At 59.5% G+C, this 20,144-nt stretch overlaps 1 protein-coding gene across 1 annotated transcript in view; it reads left to right on the forward strand.

The window, feature by feature from the left end:
- Positions 1-20,144, forward strand: part of LOC117645508 (eye-specific diacylglycerol kinase) — a 147,578-nt gene that overhangs the window by 6,012 nt on the left and 121,422 nt on the right. The gene's annotated exons all lie outside the window — the stretch shown is intronic.

Raw genomic sequence — 20,144 nt, forward strand, 5'->3', positions numbered from 1 at the left:
TGGCGCGCTCGGCGGGTGGCGCTCGCGGTGCTCGGCGGCTCGGGGGAGACATAGGACGAGGATTGGCCTCGCGGCCGGACTGCCCAGCGCGGCCAGCACAGCCGGCAGGTCGAGGGTCGAGGTCGCGTTGCTGCGCGACAACCCCACTGGAAGCGTGCACCAGAAACAACAACAACAACAACGGAGAGGCCGGCGAGAGAAACAAAACGCACACAAAACCTATGTGTGTACTCAGTACACACTTCTAGGTGCGTGCATACAAGCATGCACCTTGAGGTGTGTACTTGCCTAAGCAAGCCCTTAGAAGTGTGTACTTGAATGAGTATGCACTTAAAAGTGTGTACTCAGTGAGTACACACTTGCGAGGTGCATGCGCGGCATAGGGAAAACGCATGCTTTTCTGTGTGTGTTCTCACTGAGTACACACTTCATAGCGAGGGGGCAAAAACTCGGGATTTTCGTGTACACATGATTCGGAAAACGCAATGATTGCGCATGGTTTTAATTGATTTCATGGCTGATTTTGCCTTATTTCGCGACGCACCAGGGTGATGTTGAGCGTGATTGCGTGTGATTGTGTTCGGAAAGAAATGATTTCGGACTGATTTGGCCTGGTTTCGTGTGATTCTGCCTAATTTCGGTCGATTTTAGTGATTTTGGCTGATTTCGGATTGCTTGATTTCGCGTGATTCTCAATGATTCGCCTGTGATTTCGGGGGCCGTGTACACATGATTGCGCGAGTTTTTGCCCCCTCGCTTCATAGTGCATACTCATTCAAGTACACACTTCTAGGTGCGTGCTTAGGCAAGTACACACCTCAAAGTGCATGCTTGTAAGCACGCACCTGGAAGTGTGTACTGAGTACACACATAGGTTTTGTGTGCGGGCCGCTCTGCGAATGAGCGCGAAGCGCGAAGCGTGGCGAGGCAGGAGGCAGTAGTGGCGCTCTCGAAATAGCTCTGGCGTGGCGTGCCGCTGCACCGGCAGTCGTCGCTCTGTCTCTCTCGCACTCGCGGGGCGTAGCGGGGCGTCCCGTCAGCGGGCGAGAGAGACAGAGCTCGGAATCGGTCCTTGCTTTTGGCTCGGCCAACGGTCCGCCCGAGTCTAAACTACATCACTTTCGGCTTGCGGCCCCCGCGGCCCCCGCAGGCCTCGCTCGCTAAGTAGGCTTCACCGCAAAGGCCGCGACGCCCCAAGGGACGCGCTGGCCGATTGGGGCTCCGGGTTCGATCCCCGGCCGAACGCCACCACAGCAGAGGCATTACCGTGCGCCCACACTGGTACCTGGCGGCCTGGCGTGCCAGTGGCGGCCAGGTTGGCGTCCGGTTCCGGGAAGCAGGAAGCGAGGCGCACTTCGCGGAACCGGGCCGCCGCAATCGAGGGGGGAACAGCTTCCCACATTCGTTGTACAAAAATTGACCACATTCCACATTCAGGAGGGGGAAACGCCTGTAAGTAGGCAACATGTGTGGCAAAAATGCCAGAAATCTTGCACATTCTTGCACATTCACACAATCATTGTACACCAAATTTTACAGTGGGGCACCCCTCGGCCGCAATGCATAAGGGATGGTGCGCCAAAGGGCATGCGCTGATTGGCTGTCACGGCCTCCAGCACACTGAGAGTCGCCTTCGTCGCTCTGTCTCTCTCGCACTCACCAGTCTGCTTGTACAGACGGCCCACTAGCGCGTCAAGGTGGCGTCCAGCGGGGGCAGCGACACTAGCTCTGTGCAGGGTCCAGCGCACAGTGGGCCAGGAGACCGGCGGAGGCGGCGCCGAAACTCCAGACGCGTTTTGAGCTCCAGAGTCGCTAAATGGGACTCGAACCGAGCGAGTGACCCCACCGATGGATTCCTCGTTCGGAGAGCAATCCATTAGTGGGGTCACACGTTCGGTTCGAGTCCCGTTTAGCGACTCTGGAGCTCAAAACGCGTCTAGAGTTTTGGCCGCCTCATTTTTCAACGTTTTTAGTCATTTTTCAACGTTTTTGAGCCATTTTTCAACGTTTTTGAACCAATTTTCGAAAATTTCACGCGTCATCCCTAGTAAATTTCCCGTAATCCCGTAATCTTGTGTACGCCTGAAATGAGAGTGGTGGCCCCCTCGCCGCCTCCGCCGGTCTTGTGGCCCACTGTGCGCCGGGGAGCGGCTTGCAGCTGGCAAGACTGTCTTTTACTTTTCGATGTCATCTTTTAAAATTTGTATCGTTTTTTTTTTATGCGAGTGTTGGCGGCTCTGGGGCGGAATGGAACAAAAGCGGTTCGATGCATAATTGGGGCGTGTTAATGCCACGCCAGGCGTTGCCGGCGGCCAAGGCATCGCATGATCGCAGCGGGATGAATTTTTCATTCCGGCGAGCGAAGGGTGGGCGCAGCCTGGCGCAGCCCCGCGTCTCCTGGCGTTGCGTGTGTGTGTGTGTGTGTGTGTGTGTGTGTGTGTGCGCGCGTGCGTGCGTGTGTGTGTGTGTGTGTGTGTGTGTGGTGTGTGTCGGAGGGGGGGGGGTGAACACAGTCAAACACACCCTTGCACAAACACCTTAACACCTGATCGTCTACTACCAGCCTTACTTCGTTCAGTTTTCTTGGGGTTACGGTATTTGTCCCGGCTTGCCGGAGCTCGGTCCTCGCCTCGGGACCTCATCAATGCCGTCGCCCTGACAAGCCCTGCAGGCTTTCGGCAAGCCCGGGCAAGCCCTGCGAGCCGAGCTGGCACACTGTGCCACACAGCGACCCGCTGTCACGTTCGCAGTGGAGTGGAGGCCCTCCTACCCGTCCCCAAGAGCACTCAGTGCGTGAAAAATAATTGTTGCCAAAATAATTGTTGTGCTGTCGGTTTGCGTTGCAGGCCTAGGCCGGGCTGGACGGACCATGGGCTCGTCCCGCGAGAGAGAGAGAGAGAGAGAGAGAGAGAGAGAGAGAGAGAGAGAGAGAGAGAGAGAGAGAGAGAGAGAGAGAGACAAAGTGTCCTGCATGCATTTGCGTGTGTATCTCTCTGAGTGCTTGTGAGTTTGTGAGACCTATTCGCGTCTGAGATGTTAATTTCTCATACTGGCCGCCCCCATGACGCCCCCGACGGGGCCTCACTTATGGATGCTCCCTGCTACGGGCGGCCACGGGCGGCCGCGGCCAAGCCCCCAAACGAGGAAGAATATTTAGCCACTCACCTCCCCTCGGCCGGCGCCGGCGGCGAGCTGGGCGGTCAGGGTGTTGTGTCTGGTCCGCGGGGGCGGCGGGGGCCGCGGGGGGCTAACCACATTGGCGGGCACGGCCAAGTCGAGCATGCCGGGGGCGGCAAGGTCGGGGCGGCCAACTCGCGCAGGGGATGTAGCGCACAGTGGGCCAGAAGGCCGGTGGAGGCGGCCAAAACTCTAGACGCGTTTTGAGCTCCAGAGTCCCTAAACAGGCCTCGAACCGAACGTGTGACTTCACCAATGGATTCCTCGTTCGGACAGCAATCCATTAATGGGGTCTTACGTTCGGTTCGAGTCGCATTCAGCGACTCTGGAGCTCAAAACGCGTGGAGAGTTTTGGCCGCTCCGCCGGTCTTTTGGCCCACTGCGCTGCGGTCGGCCCGGGCGGCCCGCCCGGCCCCGCGTAGACGGTGTCGATACGCAAGTTTGCCGATAAGTGTAGTCTGCCTTCGCTCCAGCCGCGGGCTCTTAGCCCTGCCGTGTGTGCGTTGGCTCGGCATGTGCGTGCACCCAAGCGAGAGAGAGAGAGAAAGAGAGAGAGAGAGAGAGAGAGAGAGAGAGAGAGAGAGAGAGAGAGAGAGAGAGAGAGAGAGAGAGAGAGCGAGCCTTCTTGCTGTTTTCATTTGCAGTGTCCCGACAAATTATCGTGCCGAACCTGTCCTTAGCAGTGCTGCAACCCTCTGCCTTCTCATTAAACAAGGGCTGGCGACAGCGGTTAAACCGGCAAACCCGGTTAACCCGGTTAAACCACCGCCTCGGGGTAACACTCACACTCACTCACACACACACACACACACACACACACACACACACACACACACACCAGTCCCTGTTCGATGAGGCGGTGAGCATCCCCTGTGCCCCTGGAAAGCAAATACCACTGCACCCACTGCCAGTGCAGCTGCTTGCAGCAGCCTTGCGGGGGTGTGCTCTCCGGTTAAATGCTTTCATTGCTTTTCACCCCTACGCCACAGAAAACCCGAACCTCACCACTCGGAAGATTGTGTGCTCGGCAAGCGGGGCGCGGGCCGGGGCGTCCGTACGTACGTACACTCTGAAGCAAGGGCAACCCGTCTGCTGGGGTCACACGTTCGGTGCGAGTCCTGTTTAGCGACTCTGGAGCTCAAAACGCGTCCTGGATTTTGACCGACTGCGTCTTCTGGCCCACTGTGCCCCGACATGCAAATTGGACTGCTCGCTTCCCGTGCGCTCGCGAGGCGTGGGCTGGCCGGCGCCGGGCGCTGCTTCGCCTCCACCGCGTTGCTGCTGTGGGCCTGTGGGGCCTGGGGGGCGGTGGGGCGGTGGGGCCGTGTGGTGTCGAGTGTCACGCCGGGATTCGCCCCCAAGGGCGCGCTAGGTGGGGTCATGACCTGCCGCCGGCCCGGCGCGGCGCGGCACGGCACGGCACGGCGCGCCTGAAACATGCATCGGCCCACAGTGTAGGCCCTACACGTGGAAACAAACAAGAAAGGCCCGCCGTCAAACTTCGGGACTCTGTCAACGTTTCGCGCTTGAATAAAACAGGGACAACTTCTTGGTGCGCGCAATTCGGTGGGATTGGGACAGCGTCTAGAAAAAGACATCAAACAACAATCAATAATGTACGTGGAAGAGGTAACCCCCGGATAAAAGTTGGAGAGCACCGCGAGGGAGGAACAGCTTCCCACATTCGTTGTACAAAAATTGACCACATTCCACATTCAGGAGGGGGAAACGCCTGTAAGTAGGCAACATGTGTGGCAAAAATGCCAGAAATCTTGCACATTCTTGCACATTCACACAATCATTGTACACCAAATTTTACAGTGGGGCACCCCTCGGAGCACCGCCGGTTGGTTCCGAGAGTTCCGAGCAGTCGTCGCTCAGTGGGCCAGAAGACCGGTGGAGCGGCCAAAATTCTAGACGCGTTTTGAGCTCCAGAGTCGCTCGGGGGACTCGAACCGAGCGTGTGACCCCACCAATGGATTGCTCTCCGGACGAGGAGTCCATTGATGGGGTCACACGCTCGGTATGACTCCTGCTTAGCGACTCTGGAGCTCAAAACGCGTCTAGAGTTTTGGCCGCCTCCACCGGTCCTCTGGCCCACTGTGCGTCGCTCTGTCTCTTCCGCGCGAGAGGCGCCTGGACGCCCACTAAAGGTCGCATTAGGGACGAGGTGGCCGAGGTGGCGGTGGTCATGACTGGGGTGTTTACACTGTGCAGCCAGCCAGCCTGCGGCAAGCCAGCATGGCGAGCCGGCCGGCGTGGCGCTGCCCGCACTGCCCGCCAAGGTAAACACCAGGGTTAGCCTCTTGAGTACCAAACACCGCGGGAACTCCATCACCCTCCCCTGCGCCTGCGTGCAGCATCGTTGGGGTCGCACAGTGGATTTGCCGCGGCCAAAACTCTGGACGCGTTTTGAGCTCCATAGTCGCTAAATGGGACTCGAACAGAACGTGTGGCCCCATCAATGGGTTCCTCGTTCGGAGAGCAATCCATTGGTGGGGTCACACGTTCGGTTCGAGTCCCATTTAGCGACTCCGGAGCTCAAAACGCGTGAGTGTTCGCCGCCACTTTCGGCCTTCTGGCCCACTGTGTGGCCGGCCGCGGAAGGCGGGGTGCCTACCGCCGTGTTGTTGTCGAAGGGCTGCGCCGGGCTGCGCCCTGCTTGGCGGCGCTTGGCGGTCGAGGGTCGCTAGGGCCGCAGCAACAGCTGATTACCCCCTCCCGCTCCCCCACCACGCCGCCCCCGCGTGGCGAGCCGCCAGCCGCTGCCGGCGCAGTGCTGAGCGCGCCGCGGACCGGGACGGATGTTGTCGTTGCGGTGCAGGCCGTCCACCGTGGACGTGGAGGCCGCCGTCGAGACCCTGGCCGTCAAGACCTTGGCCGCCAAGACCCTGGCCGTCAAGACCCTGGCCGTCAAGACCCTGGCCGTCAAGATCCTGGCCGTCAAGAACCGGGCCGTCAAGACCTAGGCCGTCAAGACCCTGGCCGTGGAGGCCGCCGTCGAGAGCCTCGCCGTGGAGACCGCCGTCGTGGCGCCGGCGCCGGCCTAGACTGCCGAACCAGTAAGTGCCCGTCGGCTGCCGTCGTCGGCCCTACACTGGGAGGTGAATGCGAAGGCCGCCCTCGTCAAATCGTTCGGGAGAAGAGAGGCGCCAAGTGTGGCGTGGAAAGGGCGGCCGTCGCGGGGCACGCCACTGGGAGGCGTCCGACGGACAAGGAAAAGGCGCTTCTCAGCCGCCTGTTGCGTTTGCCTGCTGGCCGGCCGTGGTGGACCGTGCCCCGGGTGACGCACAGTGGGCCAGAAGACCGGTGGAGGCGGCCAGAACTCCAGACGCGTTTTGAGCTCCAGAGTCGCTAAACAGGACTCGAAGCGTGTGACCCCACCAATGGCTTCCTCGTTCGGAGAGCAATCCATTGGTGGGGTCACACGTTCGGTTCGAGTCCTGTTTAGCGACTCTGGAGCTCAAAACGCGTCTGGAGCTTTGGCCGCCTCCACCGGCCTCCTGGCCCACTGACAAGCAGTGCCCGTTTTTTGGTGCGGGCGGGGCGAGCAACAGGGCGGGGGTCTCGGAGACGCCGCGGTGCCGCGGTCCGCACACAGTGTCACTGATTAATGGCGGGCAATGCCTGGCGAGCCTGGCCGCCCCGCCAAGTATGCAGATGGTGTGTACCTGCCTGTCCCAGCCTGTCCGCCCCGCTCTGCTCGCCCGCCGTGCTCCAGGCGGGGGCGGGGGCGGCGGGACACAGTGGGCCAGAAGACCGGTGAAGGCGGCCAAAACTCTTGACGCGTTTTGAGCTCCAGAGTCGTTAAATGGGACTCGAAGCAGACGTGTGACCCCACCAATGGATTGCTCTCGGAACGAGGATTCCATCGGCGGGATCACACGTTCGGTTCGAGTCCCATTTAGCGACTCTGGAGCTCAAAACGCGTCGAGAGTATTGGCCGCCTCCACCGGTCTTCTGGCCCACTGTGCGGAACTTGATGAGGTACCGGCGGCCCTACGACGCGATGGCACTTTCTCAGACACGGGTCCAATCGCCAAGTGTCCCAAGCCGCTTAGGTCGTGGTGGACCTGGACGGAAGTTTAAGTCCACTCGAGGCGAGGTTAAAAGGTTCCATGGCCCCCACAGCTGCACAGACTAACCGGACACTCTAAATGTAGAAAAAATTCCAATGCTAATCGCATTGCACGGTGTTCCCGTTTCCATAACTGGTTGAAAATCGAGGAAAACATGACAAGACAACCGCAGCCTTTGAGAGCATGCCAAACAATCCAACCTCAGCAACAATGGAGGGGCAGTTTCAATGGGCGCTTGTTCGTTCTTTCAGCCTCGCGATTTTCGAAAGGGCGCAGACGGCAAGCATATTGGTGCCAACCCACGAAAATTAATTTGATGCGTCGTTTCTGCTACGAACTTTTTAGTAGTGACAGACTTTAAAGATGTTCCAACGTTGAGACACCGTGCAATGTGTTAGCATTAGCATTTTCGAATTTCACGGCGTTTAGATTTTTTTTAATGGGCGACTTTAAATTTTGACGGGTGGTACGATGGGACCATGCCGTTGCCATGGAGATTTTTTTTCATGTTTTGACCATTTGCTCAGAACATATATGATTTCTTGTTACTTTGATGAGCCAGGAGGTTTAGTTTTGAGGAGTGGCACATTTTTTATTTGAACCATTTTTTCATATCATTAACGGTTCTCGTTTTCGATTGTTGCAAATTTATGTTTTTCGCGTTTACGGAAAATTTCCACGATGAATTTTCGAAAAAAATTGGAATTTTCGTTTTTTTTATGGTTGAAATAGTTTAGAGTTGTTTATTTGAAAATCGGAGAGGGGGGGGGGGGAGAATCCACGGACCTCGGACAATAGGGGTTCTTGGGAACCCCTAAAAAATCATGGGCATCGGAGCACTCCATGTTGTCACAATGTTTCATGGGCACTACACGAGCAATAAGAAAATTATTTTTTCGAAGCAATTCTTCGCGTGACAAACTGTTAAACAGCGTAAAAAACCTATGCTTAAAATGCTCGGCAAGGTTTTTTCTCGCGGAGGGATGGATCGCAGACGACGCGAGCAGAGCACCGAACCGCGTCCCGCCGTTTATTTTTGTGAGGGTGTGTTGTCGAGTCCAGGAAGCGGGCCAACTCGGGACCGTTACAGATTTGTCACCGCTTGCCCGGCAAGTTGACGGCAACGCGCGGCCCGCGCAGCAACGCCTCGGGGGCCTCCGCGCCCCGGCGGGGGCCGCCTTGGGGATGGACCCCGTGGACGCGCGGACACGGGGAAGGTCTCGATGATCGATGTGGTTCGGGCGACCTCACACATGCACACACACACGCACACACACACATACACACACACAGACGCACACACACACCTACACACACACCTACACACACACCTACACACACACAGACACGCACGCACACACACACGCACACACACACCTACACACACACCTACACACACACAGACACGCACACACACACAGACACACACACACACACACACACACGCGCGCGCGCACACAGACACGCACACACACTCACACGACGCGTGCCCTTGGCCTTGGCACCCTGGCCGTTCGTCTGAGGAGGGCGACTAAAATCGCGAAAGGGTTTTTTTTTGACAGCGTTTGCTTTGTACGTCGAATCAAGGTAATGGGCGCGTGTCATCGCGGGCATCGTCGGAATGGTGACGCGGCGTATCGATTTGGCCCGGCCAGCCCGGCCTCGGTGACCAACAGGCCCACCTATAAGTCATGAGGAGCCCGGTGCGCAGTGGGCCAGAAGACCGATGGAGGCGGCCAAAACTCTAGACGCGTTTTGATCTCCAGAGTCGCTAAATGGGACTCGAACCGAACGTGTGACCCCACCAATGGATTGCTCTCCGAACGAGGAATCCTTTGGTGGGGGTCACACGTTTAGTTCGAGGCCTGGTTAGCGAATCTGGAACTCAATACGCGTCTAGAGTTTTGTCCGCCTCCACCGGTCTTCTCGCCCACCGTGGCGTGGCCCTGGGCCGCCCCGCAGACTGATTCCGGCGCTGTCTCTCTCGCACGCGCGGCGCGTCCCACTTGGGTGCGACAGAGCGACGAAAACGACTCTCGGTCTGCAGAGCCGCGGAACGCCGCCGGGTCGAAGATTTGGACACTTTTCTGGGGCAAACAAACAATGAGGGAATGCCACAGTAATTCGGGGCGAAAGCTGGTGTCGACAAAGTTATCGAACCTGACCCTCGGTCGGACTCTGGTGCAAGTGCCGGTCACGAAGACCGACACACAGTGGGCGGTGGAGGCGGCAAAAACTCAAGACGCGTTTTGAGCACCAGAGTCGCTAAATGGGACTCGAACCGAACGTGTGACCCCAGCAATGGATTGCTCTCCGAACGAGGAATCCATTGGTGGGGTCACACGTTCGATCCGGGTCCTTTTTAGCGACTCTGGAGCTCTGCACGCGTCTCGAGTTTTTGCCGGCGGCATGATGCCGGTCTGGCGAACGTGAACCGCGTTGACGGCCGGGCTTCCTTCGGTGCTGATTCCTTTCGGCGCCGTGAATGTGGGAGTCGCTTCCTCGCGCTGTCTCTCTCGCACCCCCGCGGAGCACCCCGCGCGCAAGGGAGACAGCGCGAAAAGCGATTCTTCGGCCAGTGCGGTGGCGAGGACGAGAGGAGAGTGGCAGAGGGCCCGGGAGGGCCTGGGAGGGCCTGGGAGGGCCCGGGAGGGCCTGGGAGGGCCTGGGAGGGCCTGGGAGGGCCTGGAAAGGGCCTGGGAGGGCCTGGAAAGGGCCTGGGAGGGCCTGGAAAGGGCCTGGGAGGGCCTGGAAAGGGCCTGGGAGGGCCTGGAAAGGGCCTGGGAGGGCCTGGAAAGGGCCTGGGAGGGCCTGGAAAGGGCCTGGGCTGAAGGGCCTGGAAAGGGCCTGGAGGGCCTGGAAAGGGGCCTGGGAGGGCCTGGAAAGGGCCTGGGAGGGCCTGGAAAGGGCCTGGGAGGGCCTGGAAAGGGCCTGGGAGGGCCTGGAAAGGGCCTGGGAGGGCCTGGAAAGGGCCTGGGAGGGCCTGGAAAGGGCCTGGGAGGGCCTGGAAAGGGCCTGGGAGGCCTGGAAAGGGCCTGGGAGGGCCTGGAAAGGGCCTGGGAGGGCCTGGAAAGGGCCTGGGAGGGCCTGGAAAGGGCCTGGGAGGGCCTGGAAAGGGCCTGGGGGGGCCCTGGAAAGGGCCTGGGAGGGCCTGGAAGGGGCCTGGAGGGCCTGGAAAGGGCCTGGGAGGGCCTGGAAAGGGCCTGGGAGGGCCTGGGAGGGCCGCCGGCCGCTGGTCGGATTACCCTGACCGAGAAGCCGCGAAGGGATTGGTCTGGACAGGCGGGGGGAGGCGGGGGAGGCACGGCCTGTTGTGTTCAGGGACTGGGGAAGCGAATAAACTAGCGCCAATGTGTTAAAAATGTTTCACTACCTATCTTGTTTTTCAAAAACAAAATTTTCGCCTGCTTACTGCCGTCTTAAATTGACGCTCCGTCCCCCGCGCCCCACGCACAGTGGGCCAGATGACCGGTGTAGGCGGCCAAAACTCTGGACGCGTTTTCAGCTCCAGAGTCGCTAAACAGGCCTAGAACCTAACGTGTGACGCCACCAACGGCTTGCTCTCCGAACGAGGAATCCATTGGTGTGGTCACACGTTCGGTTCGAGTCCCGTTTAGCGACTCTGGATCTCAAAACGCGTCTGGAGTTTTGGCCGCCTCCACCGGTCTTCTGCCAGACCCACTGTGTGCGTCAGACCAAGACAAGGGCTCCGGGAGTTAAGTGTGATAGTGTGCGGGCGATATGAAAAGAAGTCCCTTGATTGCTCCGGGGCTGTGGCTGACAGCGCGGGGCGCGCACCCTCCCCGTGGAGACCGTCCAGACCGTCGAGACAGAAGCCAAGACGAACAAGTGCCTGTAGGCGGTCGGTCGTTGCGTAACAACAATAACAAGGCCCGGAGCTCTGTCGTGGCGTCTTCGCTGGCAAAGCCGGCGAGGACCGGCACGAACCCCGAACCCCGGGGTGCGACCCACGGAGCGAACCGTTGAGCGAACCGCCGCGAAAACCAGGCTGGGTTCCCTGGTAAAAGTAACGTACTTTAGGTGAAGTCCAGGGCCTTGAGTCGGTTTCAATTCGCACCGTTAATTTGTCATGACCGATTATTTTTTCGTGGACTCTGCGTATTTTTCAAGTGACACTGAAAACCTCGGTGGTGCTCGGGGTGGGCGAGACCCGACGTCTGGGGCCGCGGTCGTGTCCGCCCTGGGCAGCCCTGGGCCTCGCAGTGGGCCAGAAGACCGGTGGAGGCGGCCGCAACTCCAGACGCATTTTGAGCTCCAGAGTCGCTAAATGGGACTCGAACCGAACGTGAGACCCCACCAATGGATTGCGCTCCGAACGAGCATCCATTGGTCGGGTCACACGTTCGGTTCGAGTCCCATTTAGCGTCTCTGGAGCTCAAAAGGCGTTCAGAGTTTTGGCCGCCTCCACCGGTCTTCCGGCCCACTGTGGGCCGCCTGGGGCTGGTTGGGATTCGCAGTGGACTCTCGGCCCTTTTCAGCCTTACTTTTTGATGCTGCCTTTTAAGCGGCCTGGCCGGCCGGCCGGGGTGTAATTGACTAATGGGACAATTAGATCAAGTCGAGTTAGGTTAGGTGAGGCCGCGGCCCTGGCGGGCTAGAGGCGGGCAAGCCGCTGGCACACTGGCAGGTCGCGCACCTAGGCACTACGTGAGTCCGCGCAGCCTCCGCTCCGCCCGGACAGTCCCAAGTTGTTTGCCGAGGCTCCGCTCGCTCCGCTCCTCGCGATGTCGCGACAATGTCGCTACAATGGCACAAAGGGACATAATGCACTGCATAATGGCCTCCTGGACTTTTGACGTCTCGGCCGGCCCCGCCAGAGGCAGGCTGGGAGTCGCATCCGTCTCTCTCGCACCTGCCGGGACGCCCCATGAGTGCGAGAGAGACAGCGTCGAAAACGACTCTCTGTCTGCCTGCCTAACGACTGCGCGCTGCCGTGCAGGCTGTGCGGGCACACTGCTAATCAAGCGGTCCAAGCGGTCCAAACCTGAGCCCCCTCGGCCGACAGTGCGCTGGAATGCCGGAGGAGGCGCTCAAAATCCCAGACGCGTTTTGAGCTCCAGAGTCGCTAAATGGGACTCGAACCGAACGTGTGACCCCACCAATGGATTGCTCTCCGAGCGAGGAATCCATTGGTGGGGTCACACGTTCGGTTCGAGGCCTGTTTGGCGACTCTGCTCAAAACGTGTCCAGGACTTTGGCCGCCTCCACCGGTCTTCTGGCCCACTGTGCGCGGTGGGCCGCCGTCCCTGTGGACGTGGACGGCGCGGAGGAGCAGCCAAAGACCAAAGTGCAGCCCTTCCTTCCCCCCGTCCCCAATCCCTCACTCTGGCGAACCGCGAAGCGCTTATCGGCTTTCTTTAGGGGCCATCGGACCTGCCTTGGCTGGGCCGGCCGGACAAGACCCCTGTTTGGAAGGTGGAATTGCCCCCCTCCCCCTCCCTCCTCCACGGCGCACCCCGCCCGATTTCCCAGGGGTCTATTTACCATAAAATCGGCGGAGGTCGAAGTAGGAGAAAGAAAAGGGGGAAGAGGGGAGGAAGCCGCGGCAGCGCGGGGATTCGAACCCGCGACAATGCGCGGGGGACGTCCTTTTGTTTGAAGCTGGGTGTGTACTTGCGGCTCGCAGTCTTCCTCTGTCTGTGTGTGTGTGTGTGTGTGTGTGCACTTGTATCTAAGGGTAATTAGGGTAGGGGAACAAGGATATGCATTTGGCTGCTGCCCTTGTTCTTATCTCTCTCTCCCCCCCTCTCTCCTCTCTCTCTCTCTCTCTCTTTCTGTGTGTGTGTGTTCGGTGCGGTGGAGGAGGTGCATCCATCGGCCCCCTTCTTTGAGCCGGAGGGGTGGGGGTCAGGGAGTAGGAAGCGCTATGTCCGGAATTCTGCCGCAATTTCGCCTCAAACATTTCCGGCACGGCCAAGTAGGCAGACCAGCTTAGTCCGCGCCTTGTCTCCCCCCCCCCTCTCTGGCCCCCCCGACCCCCGTGCCGGTCCAGGCCGGTCACACAAGGCTGATGGAAAAAGAGCCGAAAACCATATGGCGGCGTCAGCCGCGGCGTCAGCCCTTAGGGGGTTGCGAGAGGTTATATTGGACGTTGTGGCGGCAGCGGGGCACATCTCTCTCTCTCTCTCTCTCTCTCTCTCTCTCTCTCTCTCTCTCTCTCTCTCTCTCTCTCTCTCTCTCTCTCTCTCTCTCTCCTCTCTCTCTCTCTCTCTCACCGCCCCGACGAGACGAACCTGCCGAAATCTGTGGCAAACTATTGCTGTTCCGCTCATTGCATTTCGCTTTTATTGCTCACTCACACACTCGCAGACACACGGGGGCAGAAACACACACACACACACACACACACACCACGTGCATCGGCCAGGTGACTTGCATGGCGCGTTGCGCAAGCGAGCGGCTAGACAAACGGACGACGAGGATGCCGACTGTGGTGTATTTCCGGTCGGCGTCTGTGCGGCCAGGGCGGCCAGGGCTGCCACACTGGCGGTCTGAATCTCCCTCGACGCACCAGTGTCGAACGGGTAGCCAACCTCAGCCTGCCTACTGGGCAATAACAGAGCTTTACTTCCGAGAAGTTGCCTGGGAGACACACTGTGATCGTGGGAATGGTTGCCTCCTTGGGTGGGCGACGCGGCACGGCAGTCACGGCACCCCGAGCGGAAAAGTCGGATTGAGACTCCCCCCCTCCCTTCGTCTTCGCGGAAACGGCCAGCACGTGCCCCAGACGACGCAAAGAGCCGAACAAAGTTTATCCGGAGCGAAACGCAACACCGTCTGCATCTCACCTGTCTCTCTCGCACCCGCGCGAGCCGCGACGGAGAGACAGAGCGCCTCGAAGAGGCTCTTCGGATGAGACTGCCGGCTTGGCGGCGGAGTGTGCGAGAGAGAGAGAAAAGCCCGCTAACGAGCCTGGCGCCCCGACTGTCGCCCACAGCCGGGCGCAGCTCTTGTGACGCAGTGGTGCCACTCCAGTAAGCAGACTCCCACTTTGCATCAGTGTTGCCAACCTGCCGTCCAGGCGACTTCTCCAGAGCGGCGCGTTGCCCTGTGGCGGAAGTTGGCAGCCCTGTCGGTGCATCGTGGGGACGTTTGCCTCCTGCGATGCCGGAGACTCCACGTAAGTAGCGGCCGTAGCCTACAGTGGGCAGATGACGGCGCCGTCGGCCTAAACCCTGGACGCGTTTTGTGCCCCAGAGTCGCTAAACAGGACTCTAACCGAACGTAAGGCCGCACCAATGGATTCCTCGTGCAGAGAGCAATCCATTGGTGGGGTCACACGTTCATTTCGAGTGCCATTTAGCGACTCTGGAGCTGAAAACGCGTCCGGTTTTCTGGCCGCCGCCACCGTCCTTCTGGCATATCCACAGTGCGGCGGGGATGGTGATGGAGTGCCCCGCGGAGGCCGAGGGCCTTGCCGAGGGCCTTGCCGAGGGCGGGGGCATGCCGCCCCCGGACGGCCTGCCTGCCTGCCACCTTGTAAGGGAGACGAACGCCCCTACAGTGCACACCCCGGCTCGCCCCGCACAGCCCGCCCCGTCCCGCCCCCGATCAACAAGTCAAATCAATGCCGCTTTTCCTCCTTTCCGGTGGCCGTGCTTCGCTCTGCCGTGCTTTTGCCTCTTTGCCTCGCCCTGCTTGCTGCGGAGCGGCGTGCGTGGAGTACGGTGGAGGAGGAGGTGGCCTGGCACCTGGAGCTCCACTGCCGTGCCGTCGGCCTGCCGTCGGCCTGCCCGGGGCAGCCACGCCACGGGGTCGTTATCGGCCTGCCGATATGCTGTCGACTCTTCGACACACACACACACACACACACACACACACACACACACACACACACACACACACACACACACACACACACACACACACACACACACACACACACACACACACACACACACACACACACCACGAAACCACTACCCGCAGACGTCTCGAGAGCGCACGGTGGGCCAGAAGGCCGGCGGAGGCGGCCAAAACTCTAGACGCGTTTTGGAGCTCCAGAGTCGCTAAATGGGACTCGTTCCGAACGTGAGACCCCACCAATGGACAGCTCTCTGAACGAAGAATCTATTGGTGGGGTCACACGTTCGATTCGAGGCCTGTTTAGCGACTCTGGAGCTCAAAACGCGTCCGGAGTTTTGGCCGCCTCCACCGGTCTTCTGGGCCACTGTGGAGCGTCACGCCGTTGGCGGCCGCTCTGCTGGCTCCTTGCGTCCCGTCGTCCCGGGTTCGAGTCCCGGCGGGGTCGGCGCTAGTCTGACAGTGTCTGTGCTTCGGGGGTCGCCGGTCGCTATCTATGCATGAGTCATTACGCGTCGTTAGCCCGCGCACGAGGGCGCCACTATCTACGCGATCGCGTTGGGGTGGGGGAGGGGAGGGGAGCGTGAGTGTAGCCCTTCGGCTCGTCCTTTGGTTTGACCAGCAGGACAATAACTTAAGATATATTTTTTAAAAAACAAAATACTTGAGTTTTTTTTAAAAGAAATTTTTTTGGACAAAAAAATTTGTCAATATTTTTCCAAAAAAATATTTGATACCTTTTTTTTGCGCCGGTATTCTGGCGCTTGCTTGGCTGCAGACTGCACGCGCGGACTGCCAGCCCCCACGGCGACAAACGCGTGGAACACGGACCGCGACGCACAGTGGGCCAGAAGACCGGTGGAGGCGGTCCAAACTCCGGTCGCGTTTTGAGCTCCAGAGTCGCTATACAGGGCTTGAACCGAACGTGTGACCCGACCAATGGATGCTCGTTCGGTGCGCAATCCATTGGTGGGGTCACACGTTCGGTTCGAGTCCCATTTAGCGACTCTGGAGCTCAAAACGCGTCTGGAGTTGCGGCCGCCTCCACCGGTCTTCTGGCCCACTGTGCGACGGCGACCTGGAAGCCTGCAAGCCTGGAAGCCACGTGCGCCTCGATGAGAGAGACAAGCCTTTCATCGTCGCAGCGCGTGTTGCGCGGCTTCGTGACCAAGTCCTCATTTACAAGTCCATATCCTCGGACCCGGCGCACCCAGCGCACAGTGGGCCAGAAGACCGGAGGAGGCGGTCAAATTCCCGGACGCGAGCGGAGCCTCAGAGTCGCTGAATGGGACTCGAACTGAACGCGTGACCCCACCAATGGACTCGTCTTTCGGAGAGCAATCCATTGGTGGGGTCACTCGTTCGGTTCGAGTCCCGTTCAGCGACTCAGCAGCTCAAAACACGTCTAGAGTTTCGGCCGCCTGCTCCGGTCTTCTGGCCCACTGTGCAGCGCACCCAGCACCGAGCGCCTGCCGTCCACGGCCTAGGCCGCCCGCAGAGCGGCCGCGTCCTCGCTGCGCGTGTTTGCCTACCGGAGGCTGGAGGGGGCTCTGCCGGCCCCGCCGCCATGGCTGCCGCCTCTTCTTCTCCGTGCGGCGTGCAGCACTGCAAGCCCTGCCGCGCGACCCGAATGCGAGAGTGAGTGAATATTTCGGGGCATTTTTGTTGGCAGCGAAGAGTGAGACGACGAGGCGCACTCGCATAGCGCCTTTGATGAGGCTCTCTGGCCGCCGGCCAAGGTGTGGGCCCCGTCCCACAGTGGGCCAGAAGACCGGCGGAGGCGGCCAAATCTTTAGACGCGTTTTGAGCCCCAGAGTCGCGAAAGGGGCCTCGAACCGAACGTGTGACCCCACCAATAGATTGCTCTCCGGACGAGGAATCCATTGGTGGGGTCACACGTTCGGTTCGAGTCCCATTTAGCGACCCGGGAGCTCAAAACGCGTCTAGAGTTTTGGCCGCCTCCACCGGTCTTCTGGCCCACTCTGCCGTACCCCCGCACCCCTATCTTTGGCGCCAGCGCTCTAAGAGACACTTGCACTGCACTCGCTGCACGAGGACGGAATGCCCGATTCTCGGCAACAGTGTCGTGTCGCTGTCCCGAGCGGGACGGGCGTCGGGGTGAAAATATTGAAGCAGGCGTCAGGACCAGGCGGGGCGGGGCGGAGCGATTGCCCGGCGAACTGGTGCTGTCGTAACAGACCCACACGCACCACGGCAACAGCTTGACACTGACGAGCTGAAAAAACAAAAAGGTTTAAAAAATTGCCATTACCGAAAAAACACAATCCGTCTTTCCGTACCTGACACGCAGATGTTGTGGACGGCTGCTGCCTCTGCTTCAAATATCACAGCGGGGAGATGCGATGTTTGACGGGCAGACAACCCCCGGATTCTTTTTTTAGGCGGGGCGGAGATTCGAACCCGCGTCCCGGCGGGCAGTCTGGCGTTACCGCGCGCGCGAAGCCGCCAAGTCGGGGGAATAATAGAAAGAGATGCAAATAGCGGGGTCTTCTTTCTGTTTTTGCCCCGACGTAACAAGTCCCGGGAGACGCGGCGTTCTGGTCTCCTCTTCGCACCTTGAAACAAGCACGGCCGGCCCGGCCTGCTGTTCAGGAATCACGTAACGGGACGAAACTTTTCTCGTTGGTCGCCTGCACTGTGAATGGACAACACTCTTTTTCGGGTGTAGGTGGCTGCGAGCCCGCTTGGCTGCCCCTGGCTCGGGTTCGAATCCCGCCGCCGCCGCCGCGGCCCCTACACTCGTCTCGCCATCCTCCTATCAGGATGAGTTACTTGTAGCTGCTCGCCCGAGTTTCCTTCTATCCCTTTGAAACGTTTCGCCAAGCCCTAGAATTCCATTTTATTTTTTTGTGTGGCGACGGTTCGAGTCCCGGTGCCTCGCAGTGCTCGGGGCTGGTATTGCGGTGGCGTGCCCGGAAGTGTGTTCCCGCCGCGGTCTGCCAGTGCGTCAACAAGCAGCCGGCTAATTTGGCTGCAACAAGTCAGTCATCCGGCTAACCAATCATGTCCGCCCTCGTCTGGTCTAGGCTTCAGCCGAGGCTTCAGCCCTGGTAGCCTGGCTGCCCGAAACTCGATTAATATCCGCTTAATCCCTGGCACTGGCTGCATCGCCCCTTCCCACCTCTCACTGCCCCCCCCCTCTCTCTCTCTCTAAATTGTAAAACACTGCACTTCATCTCGACTTCATCACTTTTCAAAAACACCTCAAGAATCATTTAAACGGCATGCTATTATAACATTTTTGACTCTTTTCCCCTCGGCCTTTATTGTAAACAAAAATCCCCCCAATAAACTATTGTAAAAACTAAACTCTCTCTCTCTCTTTCTTTCTCCCTCTCTCTCTCCTCTCTCTCTCTCTCTCTCTCTCTCTCCCCTCTCTCTCCCCCTTTTCTCCCCCTCTCTCTTTCCCCTTTTTCCCTTTTCCCCTCTCCCCCCTCTCTCCTTCTCTCTCCCTCTCTCTCCCCCTCTCCCCCTCTCTCCCCATTTTTTTCCCCTCTCTTCTCTCTCCGTTCTCATTGTAACGACGTTCACGTTCGGTTCCGGGGTTTGACTGTGAATTTGCTGATTTGATTTTTATCGCGAGGTCCGTCCTTCGCCCCATAACCACACAAGGCCCTCCGACTTTCTGACTTTCTGTCTCGTTTCCCCCCGGGGTCCTCCTCGGCCGTCCTCGGCGTTCGACAACACCAATCCCAATCCTTCGTTACCCATCGCGTCTCTCTCCCCCTCCCTCTCCCCCCTCTCTCTCTCTCCCCCCTCTCCCCCCTCTCCCTCTCCCCCTCCCCTCTCCCCTCTCTCTCCCCCTTCCCCCTTCCTCCCCCTCCCCTTTTTTGTCCCCCTTCCCTCCTGTCTCCGTTCGTTTCATGCCAACGAGTGGATAATGAGAGTGAGGCTCCCCTTGCCTTGCTTCCTTTTGAACCTGCGAAAGCCAGCGAAAGCCAGCGAAAGCCGAGCCGGGATAAGGAGGTAGCTTTCCACGTGACTTGTCTCGGTGTGTCATCGTGCGTCTGTGTGCGTTAGGGGGCACCGCACAGTGGGCCAGCAGACCGGTGGAGGCGGCCTAAATCCCAGGCGCGTTGTGAGCTCCAGAGTCGCTAAATGGGACTCGAACGGAACGTGTGACCCCACCAATGGATTGCTCTTCGAACAAGGAATCCATTGGTGGGGTCACACGTTCGGTTCGAGGCCCGTTTAGCGACTCTAGAGCTCAAAACGCGTCCAGAGGTGTGGCCGCCTCCACCGGTCTTCTGGCCCACTTTGCACCGCCTCCCTTCGACTACACTGCTGCCAAAATGTTGTCGGAAGTTGGTCTCGACGAGGAAACCTCCATCCCCCTTTTCTCCCTTCTTTCTGACCCGTTCGCACTACGCTCATGACGGCCCCGTGCGCACGGCCGGCGACGTCCCTAACAAGCAGCGTCCGTCGGTCTGTCTCCCTCGCACTCACGGGGCGCCCCGGCAGGCACCGGCAGGCACCGGCAGGGGTGCGAGAGAGACAGCGACGAGCCGTCCTGTCTGCTCCACCGCGCAGACAGCGCTCCACAGTGGGCCAGAAGACCAGCGTAGGTGGCCAAAATTCTAGACACGTTTTGAGCCTCAGAGTCGCCAAATGGGACTCAAACCGAACGTGTGACCCCACCAATGGATTCCTCGTTCGGAGAGCAGGGCGGGGTCACACGTTCGGTTCGAGTCCTGTTTAGCGACTCTGGAGCTCAAAACGCGTCTAGAGTTTTGGCCGCCTTTACCGGTCTTCTGGCCCACTGTGCGCTCTGCTCTGCGCGCCACGCTGATTCCGAGCTCTCCTCTCCCCGTGGAGCGTCCCGTCAGGGTGCGAGAGAGAAGCAGGGCCTAGCCTGGTGGCCGACGGAGACGTCCTCCCGGGTGCAGTTGCTGCTGCAGCCCTCGCCGCTCCGATTGGTGCGGCGTCGGTCTGCGGGGCTTCCAGCCCTCGATTCGTTTTCGACGCGGCGGCGTCGTCTTGTGAGCCCGGCAGCCTACCAGTGCCGTGGCCGATCTCCGACTATCGAACCGAGCAAGTGACCCC

This window comes from Thrips palmi, unplaced genomic scaffold, assembly GCF_012932325.1.
Source record: "Thrips palmi isolate BJ-2018 unplaced genomic scaffold, TpBJ-2018v1 HiC_scaffold_18, whole genome shotgun sequence".
NCBI classification, from domain to species: Eukaryota; Metazoa; Arthropoda; class Insecta; order Thysanoptera; family Thripidae; genus Thrips; species Thrips palmi.